Source organism: Hipposideros armiger, unplaced genomic scaffold (assembly GCF_001890085.2).
Source record: "Hipposideros armiger isolate ML-2016 unplaced genomic scaffold, ASM189008v1 scaffold_142, whole genome shotgun sequence".
Classification (NCBI taxonomy): domain Eukaryota; kingdom Metazoa; phylum Chordata; class Mammalia; order Chiroptera; family Hipposideridae; genus Hipposideros; species Hipposideros armiger.
The window spans coordinates 839,933-857,107 of record NW_017731492.1 but is presented as its reverse complement, the minus strand read 5'-3'; the positions used below and the strand labels follow the sequence as shown (position 1 = coordinate 857,107).

At 36.2% G+C, this 17,175-nt stretch overlaps 1 protein-coding gene across 5 annotated transcripts in view; it reads right to left on the bottom strand.

The window, feature by feature from the left end:
- SPOCK3 (SPARC (osteonectin), cwcv and kazal like domains proteoglycan 3) overlaps positions 1–17,175 on the bottom strand; it is a 363,483-nt gene that overhangs the window by 135,092 nt on the left and 211,216 nt on the right. The gene's annotated exons all lie outside the window — the stretch shown is intronic.

Here is a 17,175-nt window from a genome sequence, read left to right as displayed (position 1 = left end):
CATAGAGTATGGGTATTAGAATCCCTATTTATAAAGTAAGGATAAATCCTCTATATAGTTAAATGGCATGTCCTATCTAATCCTAGTAAATTCTGGAACCTGAATTTTTTTCTGATTCCAAACCTACCCTCATAATAACAGGGCAGATTTGAATAATGTAAGATAGTTGATAAATACAGTTTTCTAGACTTGAGGGGAATGAAAATAAATTTCAAAAACTTATATGCAGAATGTAGTTAAGTGTTGATAGCACAACCATAACATGGTTCATTCTTTTTTCATTCATTCTTTCGATAAATATCTATTGTGAAAAGTGAACTATGCAAGATGACAAGGAATAAAAAAGAGATCAACATGAACACAATAACAACAATGAAGCAATAAAAACAAATACCATAAGAACTTTCTTCTTATGAAGAAAACAATAGAGTGGGAAGCAATTGTGAATTTAAAAAAAAAAGCCAAATTAATGTAAAATTGTCACTGTGACAGTGCAAGGAAGAAAATACTTAGTTTTATAACAGAAAATAATACCGGAGCTGGGATCTGAAGGGAAAGAAGTTATTTATTAGATAGGCATGTGCTTTTATTTGTGGCCAGGGGAGGACAGCCTCTAGTATATATAGTAGGAACTCGATAAATGATGATTGCTTTCTAAGTAACTCTTATCTGATCCCCTAAATATTGTTTAAAATAGCTCAAAAACAGACACTGGATTATAACTTAGTTTACTTTCTCTTGTAAAAGCCATTACTACTAGAAAGGTAGCAGTTATTGAAATTACTAGAAATAAACTAGAAACACATAAGGTGAAATCCATTAGTTGATTTTACCTTTATCCAGATTTTATTTGACAAGCAAAGTCATTGATTTAATGATGCAAAAAAAAACCATGATGTTTTCTGTAGTGCTAAAGAAAAAACGTTTAAATAAGATTAATAAACTAAGTGAGGGACAATGCAATGGCCAATTCTATGTGTCATGTGTGGTTCAGTAGTCAGGTAGGTCAATAACACCTTTTCTACTATTGCTTAAACAATCTAGGAATTATTTCTCAGGAAAAAAGAATTATTCCTTCTAGTGAGGCAATTACCCTTCTGTCTATCATGATATAATGACTCTCTAGCTATCTATCGCCTTTGATGTGTGTCCAGATTGCAATATTCCCTTTTCTCTCAGAACTGCCAGATGATCTGTGCTGGTTTCAGCCACTACAGCCTCCCTAACCTGCCCTCAAAACAGAGCCACCTGGCTGTCCTATACAAATAGGTCCTACGCACATGTTTGGTCAGAGATAAAATGGATTCAGGATGGACAACACACAGGAGGTCTAACCAATTTATGCCTCCAGAGAACGTAAATTCATCAAACTCCAAGGGGAAAGAAAAAATCAGAATCTGTGAACGATACAAACAGAAAAATCTAATCTTTTTCTGTTGTAATTTATGCCCTGGAATTAGCAAAAGTAAAGTTAAGAAAAACATCATTTACTAACTTCGGGCCAAAACATAAACACTTGAAGTGGGTAGATTCCACATATATTGGAACTTTTTTTCCATTTTTGTCAGTTGTAACATTCTTCCCATAGTCTCAAAAGTAAACTACTACCAAGAGGAGGGCACATTATAACACATATTTTCCTTTTAGAAGTTCAGTTTCTGTGGGTGGGCAGCCTCTAAGATGGTCCTCAATGACCCTTGCCCCCTGGTTCACTCCCTTGTGTAGTGTCTCCCCTTCAGTGTGGACTAAGCTCGCTGACTTGCTTCTAATACACAAACTACAAGAAAGGTAGAGATGTCACTTCTAGGATTGGGTTACAAGAAGAGCATGGCTGCTGTCCTTCTTGGATGCTCACTTCTTCTTACCCTCTTGGGGGTCACTCATGCTGGGGAACAACTGCCATACTGTGAGCAGTCAGCCCTACGGTGAAGCTCTCATGGCATGAGACAAACTGAGGCCTTTGGTCTAACAGCCAGTGAGTTGCTGAAGCCTGCCAAGAAACACACGGGTGAGCTTGGAAGTGGATCGTTCAGCTCTGGGTGAGTCTTGAAATGATTCCAACTCAGAGCAACAGCCTGTAGGCAACCTCAAATCAGAGAACGTTTGTGGTTTTATCCAAACAGGTTTTAAATGACTTGTGATACATAAACAAAGAACTACTATGTCATTTGTCACTTTAAAGATATTGTATGTAAACATATTTAAATGTTATCTCCTTTAGCTTTCTAAAATGATAACCACTCATAAAATATAGTTAATAAATCCATAGTTTAACTCTAGATCATTTAGTGTTTCTATTTCTTAAATTTTTATAGTTATTTATTTTAAAGAATTGACCTGTTACGGCAAAGAGGATATGACCTCTAGAAATATTGAGAAAACGTTTCCCTCAAAACAACCCTCAACAATCATGGAAAATTATATACTTTAATGGAATAAATGGATACTATTCTATTGAGGCAAAATGTAAAAAAGAATGTCAATAAGCAAAAAACTCAAAAGCAATGGGGCAGAATAGACTAAGAATACCTTATGGAATTTGGCTTCATACTTCAAAAGTATCACAGGTGTTGATATTTGCATGATACATTCAAGTAGAATTTATAGCAACTTAGCAGCTGTACTGTAAATAGTGTCTTATAAAAAGCTATTAAGCAATAATTGCTATTCAATATTCATGGCTTAATGAAAGTGACTTGTTGCAATTTTGAGCCATTTTAGAATCCGATTTCATTATGTAAAATTTTCGTATTGAGAGCTGTTTATATCAGTTTGGAAGAAGATATGTGCACATATATTGTTCTGGTTTTTTTCCACCCCCCCATATCAAGGAAGAAAGCATTGATTGCATTCCATTTAAATAGTTTGCCTCTGTGTTATTTTAACAAAACTTTTGAAAAAGACTACTTGGGAGCCGGCTGAGTGGCTTAGTTGGTTAAGAGCTTGCTCAAGAGTTTGAGCTCTGAGCAACAGCGGTTCAAGTCCCAGCCTGAGCTGAGCAGCCGCTGAGCTACCAACTGGTGGCAGGATGGCTCAGCTAAAAAAAAAACATAGTGAAAAAGGCTACTTGGTTTTCTTTCAAGTTTGCCATTCAAGGACATGCAATGACATTAACATCTGAAATAAAGAATCAATTTATAGCCAGTCACATCCACTGGTCACATAGACAAATTTTTGGGAGTTTCCAAATATAGAACAAGCAAGAAAGAGGCTTATAATAATTAAAGGTAACGGTATATTGGATCTCAATGATATTATTTAGTGAAAGACTACATTAAAATTTGGCAAAATGAAATCACAAAAACATTAGGCTAAAATCAACCTCAACTTGTCAATCGATTTCTGACAGGTAAAAAGAGGCTAAATTAGGGGGGGAAATGCTTATCAAAGTTAAGTCAAAATGTGTACTAAGTGTTTTTGTGTGTGTGTGTTAGATATTTTGAAATACTTCAGAGTATTAAATCAAACATATATTCTTATTTCTTGTGTCTTGTGTTGACAATTGCCAAATGTAGTCATATTATGTGTATAAATAGCACTTCCTTATTTTTAAATTATCAGTTAAAAATAAAAGGTTAAGTCATTAATCTTCAGATTAACAAGCAAAGGTAGTGTAAGCACTAAATGCCAGTAGGGCCCTTTTCCTCATACTTTGCAAATATTTTACTACTTAAACCTCAGTTGAGTATAGTTAAAATAAAAAATAGTATACAATAGCCTGAAAGTTTTAATTTTTTATTATACATATACATATGTATATGTATGGCATTATTAGATATTGGTATAAATAACTATGTATCATAGTGATCACAAAGGCAGTTGGATTCAATACTCTGTTGTAGAAAGTATTCTTCAAAAGAGAGAAGAGTCCTTTTCCTAGTCAAATGGAGAGGACTATACAAAGGTTTGAATATCAGTTGCTGACATGATATCTGATCACTCCCCCCCCACACCCCAATACTTTAGCGTGTATTTGCTACAAAGACATACCTTCTAGGTAACTGCAATGCAGCCATCTGAACGAGAAAATTAGTACTGAAACATTACCCCTATCTAACATCAAACCCCATTCAGGTTTTGCTAACTGTCCCAAAAAAGTCCTTTTAGCAAATGAATGCAATCCAGAATACCATTTTGTTTCACGTGGTTGACATTTTTAAAAATGTCTCCTTCAATCTGGAACAGTTCTTCAGTCTTTTCTGGGCTTTCATAACCTTTATGCTTTCGAACATTATATAGGCCAAGTACGTTGTGAATGTTTCTCAATTTGGGTTTAACTGATGTTTCTTCATGATTAGATTCAGTTTATTCAATTTTGGAAGGAGTAAGACAGAAGTGATGTATTCTTCTCATGCGTCATATTATGAGGCCCGTGATTTCAATTTGATCTATATATAGTAATGTGAGCTTGGTCATTTGAATCTTTCTATGAAAGTATCAGCGGTGGAAGCAATTTGAGATTATATAAATAACCCATTCCTCATCAAGATTTCATCGTATTATATTCACTTATGATTTATTATATTCATCTCATGATTTCCAATTTTATTACACAGGTTATAATTTGGTGCTATTTTCATGAGGAGGCTCAAATTTTCCCAGACTTTGCTGTCACAGTCCCTTCAAACTAGCTACAATCACTTCTCTTGCCTTCCTGAAAGCTAAGCTCTCTTGTTTACCCTTCTGCTTTACTGGTTCTCCATTCCAGGCTCCTTTCATAGCTTCTCCTCCTTTCCCTCATACACTACTCGAATGCTGAGCTTGCCCCAGGGCTATCTCCTTGGAGCTCTTCTGTATTTCACTCACTCACAGGTGACTGCATTCGGTAGTACAGTGGCTTTAAAGAACCATTTATCTGCTGAGACCTGTCACTGTATCTTTAGCTTAGATCTGTACCCTAAACTCCAGATTCATACATCTAAATGTTTACTAAGCATTTTCACCTAGATAACAAATAGGGGACTTAAACTCAGCATGTTCAAAACTGAATCCCGTCCTTCCCCCAAAAATCACTCCTCTTGAAACCTACGTGTCCCAGGTGAGGACAACCCAAGATGCTTCAGCCAAAACCCTCAGCAGCATCTTCTCACACCATACAGTCCATCTGTTTGTAAATCCTATTGCCCGTGCTTCAACACACAATCAAAATTCAACCAGCTCCTGCAATTTACACTGGCATCAGGCTCATATGACCTTTGTCTGGATTACTGCAGAATTTCTTAAAAGGACTTCTACCAATTCTCCTACCTTCTTCAACCACCTGTTCCCAAATCTGTCAATATATTCTTGACACAGTCCCCAGAACAATCTCAAAAATAACCCAGGCCATATACGCCTCTGCTCAGGACCTCAGGACCCTCCCTCACCTCTGCATTTCATTCAGAGTACAAAGGTGCACGAGGTCATACATAACCAGACCCTCTCTCGCTTCTCTGAGCTTATCTGCTGTGATCCCGCAGGCTCACTCTGCTTCAGCCCTGTGTTTGATGGTCCAAGCATGCTAGCATATTCCTGCTAACACATGCTATCCTAAATCCTTTGCTCTAGCTTTTCTGTGTGCCTGAAATACTCTTCAATAGGCAGCCAACTATTTAGTTTCCTCAATACTTCAAATCTTTGGTCAAATATCATCTTCACAATGGCTCTTCCTTGACCATCCCCTTTAATGCTGCAGTCTGGCCATTTTTCTCCTGTCATGCCAGATCCCTCTTACCCTACTCTACATTTTTTATAGCACTTAGCCCTTTTCAAAATATTCTCTTGACTGTATTATCTGAAACAATTACAGCTTTTCTCTGTACACTACAATGTCCCACGTGGGCAGGGATGGTGTCTGTTGTGTTCACACGTCTCCTAAACACCTACAACAGCACCGGGAATGTAGGGGTGAACAATCAACAGTTGTTGAATAAACAAGTGGAAATGGTTAGAATAAAACAACCAACATCACTACTGAAAAATCCCCACATATTCTGATTTAAAGTGTACAATAATTTTCTCAACCTGTGATGAATAAGGTTGTATAAATATACCAATTGTCCTTAAAATTTATTTATAATATTACTGAATATTACACCTGATATCCTACCATAAAGACCAAATTCCTTAAGAACTTAGGAGTACTCACTCTTTTACGTCCTAATATTCACTTATTTGAACTTTTGAAATGACAAATCGTTATTTATGGAATGGAAATATTTTTATTTCTAACCACTTTGCATTTTAAAATAGAAACTATGTTTCAGTTATATAAATGAGTCACCAACAGTGCCACAGTACCCCAATAATTTTCTGAGATTATTTTAACTTTTCAATTTGTGTGTCCATGAATATATTTGCATAGTTAAATATACCAAGCATACCACCTTTTCCACTACTGCACGTTTTCTAAAGTCTTAGAGTGATCATGTTGCACAAAATTCTAAGGTACAAATATTGCATTTACTGGATGTTCATTCTTAATCACTTATAATACTAACATGGGAGATGGGGGGTTATGCTGTTGTAAGCGAAGTCGTGCATGTTGCTTTGCCTTCCTTGAATTATTTTTCTTAGGAAACATTCTCAGAAATGAGAATGAGGTTGGATCAAAGGATATAAGGATATATTACTCCAATTACACAGTCACTTGCCAAAAAAAAAAAAAAAGATTTTCCTGCTAAAACTCACTAGCACTGCATCTAATTACTGGTTCTGGTTTTGTTACTTTAAATGTTATTTTTCAAATATTCTCTGTATATTACTTTTATTTTTAAAAATTTATTGAAGTACAATATGCATACCTGAAAATTCATTCAATTGTACAATTCGGTGGTTTTTAGGAAATTGGCAGAATTAGGAAACCATCACTGCAATCCAATTTCAGAAGGTTTGTATCATCCCAAATGACCACTAGCACCCATTTGCAGTTACTCCCTATCCCCCACCCCAGATCTAGGCAACCTATCTTATAGATTTACTTTCTCTAGACAGTTCACATAAAAAACGAAACAAAACAAAACAAAACAAAACAACTACTCAATATGTGGTTTTCTGAATCCAGCTTCCTTCAGTTAGCATAATTTTTGAGGTTCATCTTAGGTGTCTTTACTACTCCTTGATAATATAAGTTTATGCTTCCCATGCATATGTCCACAGTATTTCTTGGTGAGAACTCTTGGATCGAGAACTTTGTCTGGGCAACTATTAAGTAAAATCACTGATATATGAATTAATGATTTACATAATTTATTCTGAAAAAATATTTTCATTATTTATTTATTTATTTATTTTTTAGCTGAGCCCTCCTGACACCTGTTGGCAGCTCAGTGGCAGCTCAGCTCGGGCCGGGAATCGAACCGCTGTTGCTCAGAGCTCACACTCTTGAGCAAGCTCCTAACCAACTGAACCACTTGGACAGCCCTGAAAAAAAAATTTTAAATATTGGCATGCATTGAATAGAAAAATGTCTGTATACCATCTTCCCTGTCTGGAAAAGACTAGGAATGTATATATTGGACTGTCATAATCCTTACATTACTTTTACTCAAATAATCTCATTCACTTCCTGGGCCTGCCTGCTACACTATTCCTATTCCAATAGGGACTCGAAAGCCTTAACTGCCACATTATAGGCTGATCTGTATGTATTTCAGTGCATTTCAGTAGCCCATAAGCATATTTCCCCATATGTATGAAAGCATGTGGATATAAACTTGGAATTAAGTTTTCTTTTGCAGATATACAGTTGACAAAAGTTTATTCATTTCCATCATGTTCTTGCTCTAAGCAAACTTGCATGTCTCCTAAAGGCACTCCTTCTTCAGTCCTTTCAAGCTTTTTTATTCTTTATGTGACTCATACCTGGAGCAAGATAGACATAGCCCTTGCTTCTCTCACTCTTTGTCACTTCCCCCTAAAAACATCCAGATTTGAATCTCACATCATCAGGCTTTTCCATCTTTCCTTTTTATACTCATCTATGAACCCTAATTATTCCCAAATGGCTTTTGCTTCTGGTCACTCACTCCAATGGAATTCTTCATAATTTAAATGTCCATATAAATATTTTCAATACCCTTGATGACAATGATTTTTTCTCTACCCAACCTCAGACACTCATCTCTCTGGTTATACATTAGTTGTGGTATTACCAATAACTCTCCAGGGGCTCCATGATCTCAAGTCCAAGCTACCTCCCTATTGTATCCCGACTCCCGCAATTTTCCAAGTCTTCTTTGCCTTGTGGATGTCCTCTCTTCTCTACTTAGCCAGCTGAGAGTCCATGAACTAAAATCACTCCCCTCTCTCACTTCATCATACACAGTTAACAAAACCCCAACTCTGCTCTTGCACCCCTGCAGAGGTAGACAACGGAAAGAAAGCAGAAAATCTCAATATTTGGTCTCACTTTCAAGTGATGGACTACTAAATATAAGTGGGCCCTGAAGTCATACACTCTTCTCCCACAACAGTTACCGTTTCCTCCTTTTTAAAGGACAAAAATCATACATAAATACATAGCCCAACCTGAAATCCTCGTTTCTTCACCCCTAAAACACGTTTTTCCTTCAGTCTTCCCCACCCCGCTTAATTACAAATCCATCATTCTCATCGCTCAAGCAAAAGGCTTGGAGACATCATTGACTTCTCTGTGTTTCTTACAACCTGAAGTAAAAGCGGTTGGCTCTTTCTTCAAAATATATTCCAAATTCAGCCACTTTCATAACCTCCCCTGAACCAAGCCATCATTCTCTCTCCTCTGGATGACTGCAGTAGCTTCCAAACAACTCTGAATGCCTCCTTTCTTTTCCCCGACCCCACAGCGGTTTTGTTTTAAACAAGCAAGTACAGTGATTCTTTCCTTTATCCCCTTCATTACATAATACAAGATATAGAAGGTACGGAGTCCCAACGGGTACAGTAAGGCATGGGGGAAGGTTGCAATGGAAATAAGGTGATTATGAAAGTCCAAATTGAGAAGGGGATATTTAAGAGACAATTTATTTAATTTGCTTATTTTCCTTCTCCTTCTACTATAAGGTAAAGTCGGTGAAGACTGGGATTTTTCTCTTTCTGTACTGCCGTATCCGTAGAGCTGAGAGATACAAACATTTATGTGCTTGCATAAGCACAGGAAAAGGATTTCCAAGAGAGAAAAGCCTCTCTCCCTGAACTTAAAGTCATTAAATCAATTGGAGGAAGGGAGGAGAGTGACAAGCTTAAATGTTATTTAAATCTTTGATAACATTTTATATTCAATCATAACTAGTTACAAAGAGATTAATTTTCATAAAATTTGACAAGCATCAATGGATGCTTAAAGCACAGCATTAATTATTTTTTAAAGATGTTAGAATGCATGAAATGTGCTCACTGAAAATATGGTTTGCTCATTTGACATCGTTTACCTGGTTCCTGTTAAGTTAATTAAGCAAAAAATAGAGAAGGAAATAAGCAGTGATCAAGGAAGATGTAAATAAGTAAGAAAATAGAGCTTATGGCTTTCTCTAACTAATTAACCCTTATAAGAGAAATTTTTTTAAAAAAAGAGGTTAAATGGGAAAGTGGGTGAAGAGACTGAATTACCAAGAATACAGAAAAAGAAGAGAAAATAAAATTAGTTAATAATGTGAAGTGCCATCTTTACTTAAAAATATTACTATAGTTTTTAGACCTTATGGAGAGCGATCTAGAGATACTATTTATCAACTGCTAGTTACATTATTATAATTATAACACTATTTTATAAGTAGATCATATGTACTACATGATAACAACAAAAGAATAGTCATGGTAAGGAAGTAAACAGACTTTAATTAAGGGAGCAGGCACAAAATGATGTTAAAAATTCTATTTCCTCTTTATGGTTATTTTCAAAGTGAAGCATAATAAAAGACATACTAGAATAATAATAGAAACATTTAGTCTAATTAGATTGAATCATTTTGGAAGTCTTTCACAGAGCTACTCCTAGGGAACAAACCTAATAACTCATAAGAAATTCTTTTATTTTTTTGATTATACAAAAAGTATATACTCATTGTAAAAATATCAAACAATGGAGACATGCTTGATTTGAGAAGTGAAATCCCTTGACAGCTAGAATTACCCTTTTAACAGTTTTATTTATATGAATTATTATTTTTTTAATGTTAACATCAAAGCAAGGCTTTGTGCAGGCTGATATGGAGAATGGAAAAATAAAAAAGACAAGGAGTAGTTTGAGCTCTGAGCAACAGCGGTTCGAGTCCAGCCCGAGCTGACCAGCCGCTGAGCTGCCAACAGGTAGCAGGATGGCTCAGCTAAAAAAAAAAAAAAAAGACAAGGAGAGTTACAAACCCTAGCAGATGGTAGGTACCACTCACATAATAGTGAAAAGTCACAATGCGGGATATAAATTTCTATGAGATACAGAAGAGGGAGAAATAACTTCAGGTGGGAGACATCATAAAAAATTCACTGAATATAAAGCACTCAGAATTTACTCAGAAGGATAAATATATATGTCTGTGCTCTCAGAATATTCATTACCCCAGAGTATAAAAATAATCAATTGTAAGAGTTTTGGCAGAGACATTGATAGGGAAGGACAGCTACTCATACAATGCCATAGAAATAAAAGAACTTCTCTGTCTGGTCAACCTCTTTACTGAGTATGACAATTCCATTTAAAATTGTAAAAACAAGCGGTCCCATCCAGTTAGCTAGGTCAGCTAACTCAATGCTTCGATCAGAGAGTGACAAATTGTGCTTCCAATGAGAATAAAATAAACACTGATAAGTGGTGAGTTTTGTGTGAATATTTACGTGCAAGGAACAGCAAGAGAAAAATAATCGCAGTGGGCAGGTACATGAGTGATCAGGTTTTAAGAAATCCAGTGTGGTCAGCCTTGTCACGGTCCAAGGACAGAATAGTTGGTATGAAGCTGGAGATGATATTGTAGAAAGCAACTTACCGTATTTGCCGGCGTATAAGACGACTAGGCGTATAAGACGACCCCCTAACATTTCCACTCAAAATACAGAGTTTGTTATATGGTCGGCTGTGTGCGATTTTGCGAGTGTGGTAAAATCGCATAACAGCAAAATCGCATAACAGCCGAGCATACACCCAGCAGCGCTGCTGATGCCTGAACGGTATGTGGAATGAAGTGGGCGGGCATCGGGAGGCCACTATGGCACGGGGCAAGCACTATGGGCAGTCTATCTGAAGTGTACCTGGCGTATAAGACGACCCCCCACTTGGAGGCATATTTTTCAAGGCCAAAAAATCGTCTTATACGCCGGCAAATACGGTAAGAACTGAACAGTGAATTCTTTGCATATAAGGAAATTGGATCCAGCAAAGTTTATAAAATTAGAATAGAAATGACCATTCTTGTGCCACAGGATGAATAATTTGGCAGTTATAGATTTAGAATTTCATATTTGTTCAAATAATGAAGAGTACCCAGAATATATTTAACAAATTGACAAAAATGAAAAGACCGGCACATGATATAATCAGACAATAAAGGAGAAAACTGAAATAGTAAAAAAAATAAAATAAAATTCAGACTCAGTGAAACATAAGGTGAACTGATAACATTTGTATCCATGAAATTAACAAAATTTTAAAACATAAGTATTTTAAATTCTAAATAATACTTCTAAATATGTGAACTGCACCTATGAAAATAAAAAACAAAATAAACATAAAATATTTAAGCATGGATCCATAAATATTTGCACCTGTAAAAATGCACAAAAATTTTAAACATAAACATATAACCTAAATAAAGATGTACAGAACTGGACATTCTCACAATTTGATGACTGAAGTACTACTGAAGAAATCTTTCATAGAATAACTTAGCAGGGGTCAAAAACAAAACAAAACAAAAACAAACAACCAAAAAAACCCCCCAAAAAACCCCAGCTTGTACTCCATTTGACCCATTCAGCAAGTCCTTTGCTATTCTATATATGTAAACTTTGTAATAATCGGCAAAGCAATTGATATCCCAGTGTCTTTTGAGAAAGAAAATAGAAATAGATGTGCAGCCACAAAGATTTCTGATGGTATCCAATTCCTGGTTCAAATTTATTCTTGAGGCCTGGAGCTCATTTTTTCTTTTTGAGTTATTCCTTAATTCTTATAAAAGAAAATTCACCCAAAATCTTTTTTTTTTTTAAGATTTTTATTGGGTAATTGGGGGGATGGGAACAGTGCTGGGGAATTAGGGGAAGGGGAACAGACAAGTTGCTGTCGTTTTTGTTCTTCAATCTAGTTGTGGAGGACGCTGCTTCACTGGCCCAAGTTGGCACCATCATTGCGCTCTTCCCAGGCGAGGCACATCAGTTGCCGGCTTCTGGATGGCCGCTCACTGCGGCTGCTGGCCGCTCACGCTGGCTGCTGGCTATATACGGTAGCCCATGGCAACCCACTGCCACAGGGACTGCAGCCTATGCCGTTGCCAGCAACTCACGGCAGCCCAGATCCAGGTTGAGCTATTGTTCAGCATCTTAGCTGTAGAGGGCAGTGTCACTGGCCCTCATATGTGGGATCCGAACCGGGGCCCTCTGGCATCCCAAGCGAGTTCTTAACCATCGCGCCACTCGGCCGGCCCCACCCAAAATCTTTTAAAAGATAATTTATGAGGGTTTCTGTACTTGCAATTCAACAACAAATCAAAGAAGAAAAAATACAGCAATGAGTTTAACCAGCATAAAATAATCTTAAAGAAATTCAGCCCTGAAGAAAGACGTCCTCACTTGCCAACTGTTCTGAACCCCTGTGTCTTCAGAGAAATGGGAACCATGATGGTTCCTACTTCTTACAGTTTCTCTGAGCATTAAGGAAATTCAGGCATATATAGATAAGCACATCATAATGGTTAATTTCATTATTATAAAACAACTGCAATTAAGCAGCATAGACCTTTCATTACAAAACGTCTCACTTCCAGTTTTTATCTCAATCATGATTGCTCTTCAGTCCTGCAGTACTATTTATAAATTGTTTGCTGCTTCAACTGTGTTCTGTCTATACTCATGAATTAATACTATTACGTGTTCCAAATGTAATCCAAATGGGATCACACCTAGTTGTACAATAGATAGAATTAAGCCTCCTGTATAAAAAAAAAAAACACAAACTACTACAACACAGTATGTTCCACTCTTTCAACATACAATCTGCTAAAATAGCTATTAATTTGGCAGCACACATCTGAAGATGTTGAAGTAGATACACAATATGCCTCAGCACATAAGGTAATAAGCAGTCAGATTATTTTGCATTCTTTAGTGTGTTTATAACTATCATTCTTTCTTTAGCCATTTGGCATTTTCTCTAGTTTGATGTAGATAAACATTCTGTAATAAAATGTTATCCAATTTACTACAGATTTTTCTGTCAAAAGAGTTGGATGTGTACACGAATACTACCAATGGGATGGCTTCATGAACCATCAAATAAGGCCTTATCTATTTATTTTATTGTTGGTTCAAGTACTTATATGTCACCTTGTTGGGTCCACTATTTCCCACTTCAGTCATCCATCCTCCAACTTTGAAAGAACACTGGAATCTTAGTTAATCAATAGGGCTCAGTCCTAAGCCACTAGGTAAAGACAACTGGGGAGTCAGATTACTCCATTAATGTCATTGCTTCTATCATTGTTACAGGTTTAGCTTTAATACAAACAAACAAAACTAAACAAAGAAAACAGTCTAGAACAATCATGTGGACTTTGTACATCCCAAATCTAGATCTCTAAACCAGCTCAGTGGAGCCGTGCTCTTGAGTTCCAAGGTCAGAACTAGCGTTGATCTAAGCAAATCTAACTGGTTCTTAACTGAATGTTATGTCCCCCATTGTATGTGTCCCAGATCATATTAGCAGAATGGGATCCCATTATGATGAATCCAGAGATCGTAAGGAAACATGTATTCCCTATTAGAGGCTGAAAGGTAGCTTGAAAAAAATAAATTAAAGGCTTTGTAAATGTCTTCTTCCACTCTAAGAAAAGGTTGGGCAGGTTGGCTAACAGTCCTCACGTGTTAATTTTCTGTTACTGTAAAACATTACCAGAAATTTAAGTGGCTTAAAACACAGGTTTATTAAATTACATTTCTGGATGTTGGAAATCTGAAACGGGTCTCATTTAGTTGAAATCAACATGTGACCAGAACTTCCATTCTGGAGGCTTTAGGAGAATATCCATTTCCTTGTCCTTCCCAGCATCTAGTGAGGTCCACAATCCTTAGCTTGTGGCCCCCTTCCGTCTTCCAAACCAGCCATGACTGGCAGGCTTTCTGACATCACATCACTCTGAATCTGACTCTTTAGCCTCACTCATCTATATTTAAGGATCCTTATAATTACACTGGCTCACCTGGATAATCTAGGAAATTCACCCTCACATAAAGTCAGCAGATTAGCAGCTTTGATTCCATCTCCTACCTTAATTCCTCTTTCACATGTAATGTAACATATTCACGCGTTTGGGGATTAAGATGTAAATATGTTGGGAAGCCATTGTTCTGACTACCTCACTTCTAATAAGATGTTGAAGTTTCTTTCCTGGGATAACAACTACTGTGTATGCACAGTTGTCCCATGGTCCTTATTCTATCACCCTGGGGAAACGGGGATCAAGGAACCTATGCAAATGGTATTATTCTAGCTCCTGCTATCGTTGAGTGATAAGCCATCCTCTGTCTCTGACCCAGTTCTTGTGTACTCTTCCAGCATCCATGATACTGTGTCAGACTAACTTGGAAGCTTGCAATTCTGGTCAACTAAAACATTTCAGAGTTCTTGCCATCATCTACTAAGTGTTAAACTAGGACTTTTTTCAGGTCAGTGTTTGTATCATGATCATCAACAGAATTAGAGAGTCTTCTACAGGTAACAGAAATGTCATTTCCAACTAGAAATATGTTAGGGAGGATAAATATGGGAGGTAAAAAGAAAAGGTGTAATGGTGGAAACTTATTTTCTTTGAATTTGTATCTAAATTACAGGATATTATCATGGAATATCTTATACTGCTCCAATGTCAGAAAATTATTTGAGTAGTCTCAAGACTTCTAGAAATCCTGGAAGTTCTCAGAAACAAGAGGCCTAGCCTATACAAAACAGACTAGCTGTTTGAAATGACACTGTATTTCCAATCAAAGAACAAATCACTGTCAGAATCCCACTATGGGAAATATCAGGTTCAATCACCACATAGAATTCCATAGGGCTCTAATGACTACATTTTTATTTTAAAATAGAAGGCATTAGCTCATAAAATCATGAGAATCCTATCATGTAAGCATCTCAGTATGGCTAGCTTCAAAATTTGCTAGTCCTGACAATTACATTCATGAACTCATCCCAGAAAAAGTGCAACATACCTCATTGCTGAATATCACTATGGTCACCATTGAAGTACTCCCTTTGGGAAGCTATGCACCAATGCCAGTACCTAGTCTACCCTTCAAAGCAATTTTGGAACTCTTTTCTTGGAATGGCCATCAAAGCTGTCGTCCTATTACCCTTGATGTCCTGAATGTCATTAAAATGTCTTTCTTTCAATATTTCCTTTATCTTCGGGTAACAAAAGAAGTCATTGGGGGCCAGGTCAGGTGAATAGGGAGGGTGTTCCAATATAGTTATTTGTTTACTGGCTAAAAACTCCCTCACAGACAGTGCTGTGTGAGCTGGTGCACCATTGTGACGCAAGAGCCATGAATTGTTGGTGAAAAGTTCAGGTTGTCTAACTTTTTCACACAGCCTTTCCAGCAGTTCCAAATAGTAAACTGGTTAACTTTTTGTCCAGTTAGTACAAATTCATAATGAATAATCCCCCGATATTAAAAAAGGTTAGCAACATTGTTTCAACAAGTTTGCAAACTTAATTCTCTGACCACACACACACACACAAATATATATTTTTTTAATTTAATGTAACTTGTTATTTGGAAATTGAGATGTTAACATTACCAGTATGATGCAAATGTATTCATTATAAGAACTTAATATTATTTTCTATCAGTTAGAATTTTATACTTGATTCATCGTTGTGTGTAATGAAATATATTAAACAGATTTAATGTTGGCATTATAACACAAAGACAATTTTTAAAGCAGTCAAGAAGCCAAAAATTTCCAGTATTAAAATTCATTAGATTAAACCTCAGGAGATAATCCTGAATAGCCAATATTCATGTAAAACTGACACTTTATTTATTTTTTATTCAGTTTTTCAAAAATGTGCTATTGACTGTTCTGCACAGGAAATGTTGATTTCCTTTTTATACAAAGCCCTTGGCCAACATTCACCAGTTTTCAATGGAAGGACATGAATACAAACACACTGGTGGCAGAATTTGAAACTTGTTTTTTATCCCAATATCATATTTTATTTTCTCCTGACTCTCAAAAAAATGAGCGATAGATCATTATCATATTAGATATTAGGCATCATGATTCATTGGATAAAATAACTTTATTAGTAATATGATTTAAAATATAAATTAATGGTCTTGTCATGAGAATCTCAGGATGGAAAATTATACCCATGTGTTCTATTCCTTTCTGTTTCCACAACATCTGTATTCACTTTTATATAACAATGAACCGAGTAGCTCCTTATTTCCTATGCCTTATACTAGACTGTATACTCTTTGAGAGCATGCCTACCACCTCATGTTGTAGTTATTATGTACTATGTTGGCAACAAATTTTGAATGAGTAAATGAATTAAGGAATAAATATAGCTCTCCCTTCTTAAACGTGTTATTTCTTAAATACTTTATATTTATCCTAAGAACTAGCCTGTGCATAAAAATGCCCTTTCTTCCTATCAGTATTCATTATTCAGTATTTTCAAAGGAAAAAAAAGAAAAACATGAATAAAAAGTTAAAGCACAACTGATCAACCTATAATGCTGTGGGATTTAAAGGTATTTAGACATCAGATCTCTGGTCTCAAACATATAGTTGTTGCTATATATCAGGTTCTCTCAAAGCCCTTAGAAAAGTGGCAACTCAGAAAGCACAAAATATCATAATCATTTACAATAATTAGGGCATGTAGGATCTCAACTAATGTCCTCATCATTTATTTTTTTCTATGCCATCACATAGTATTCAATAGGTGGAATTTTAATTCCCAAATATTCTCTATCTAAAGGTGTATATAGGGCTGGCCGAGTGGC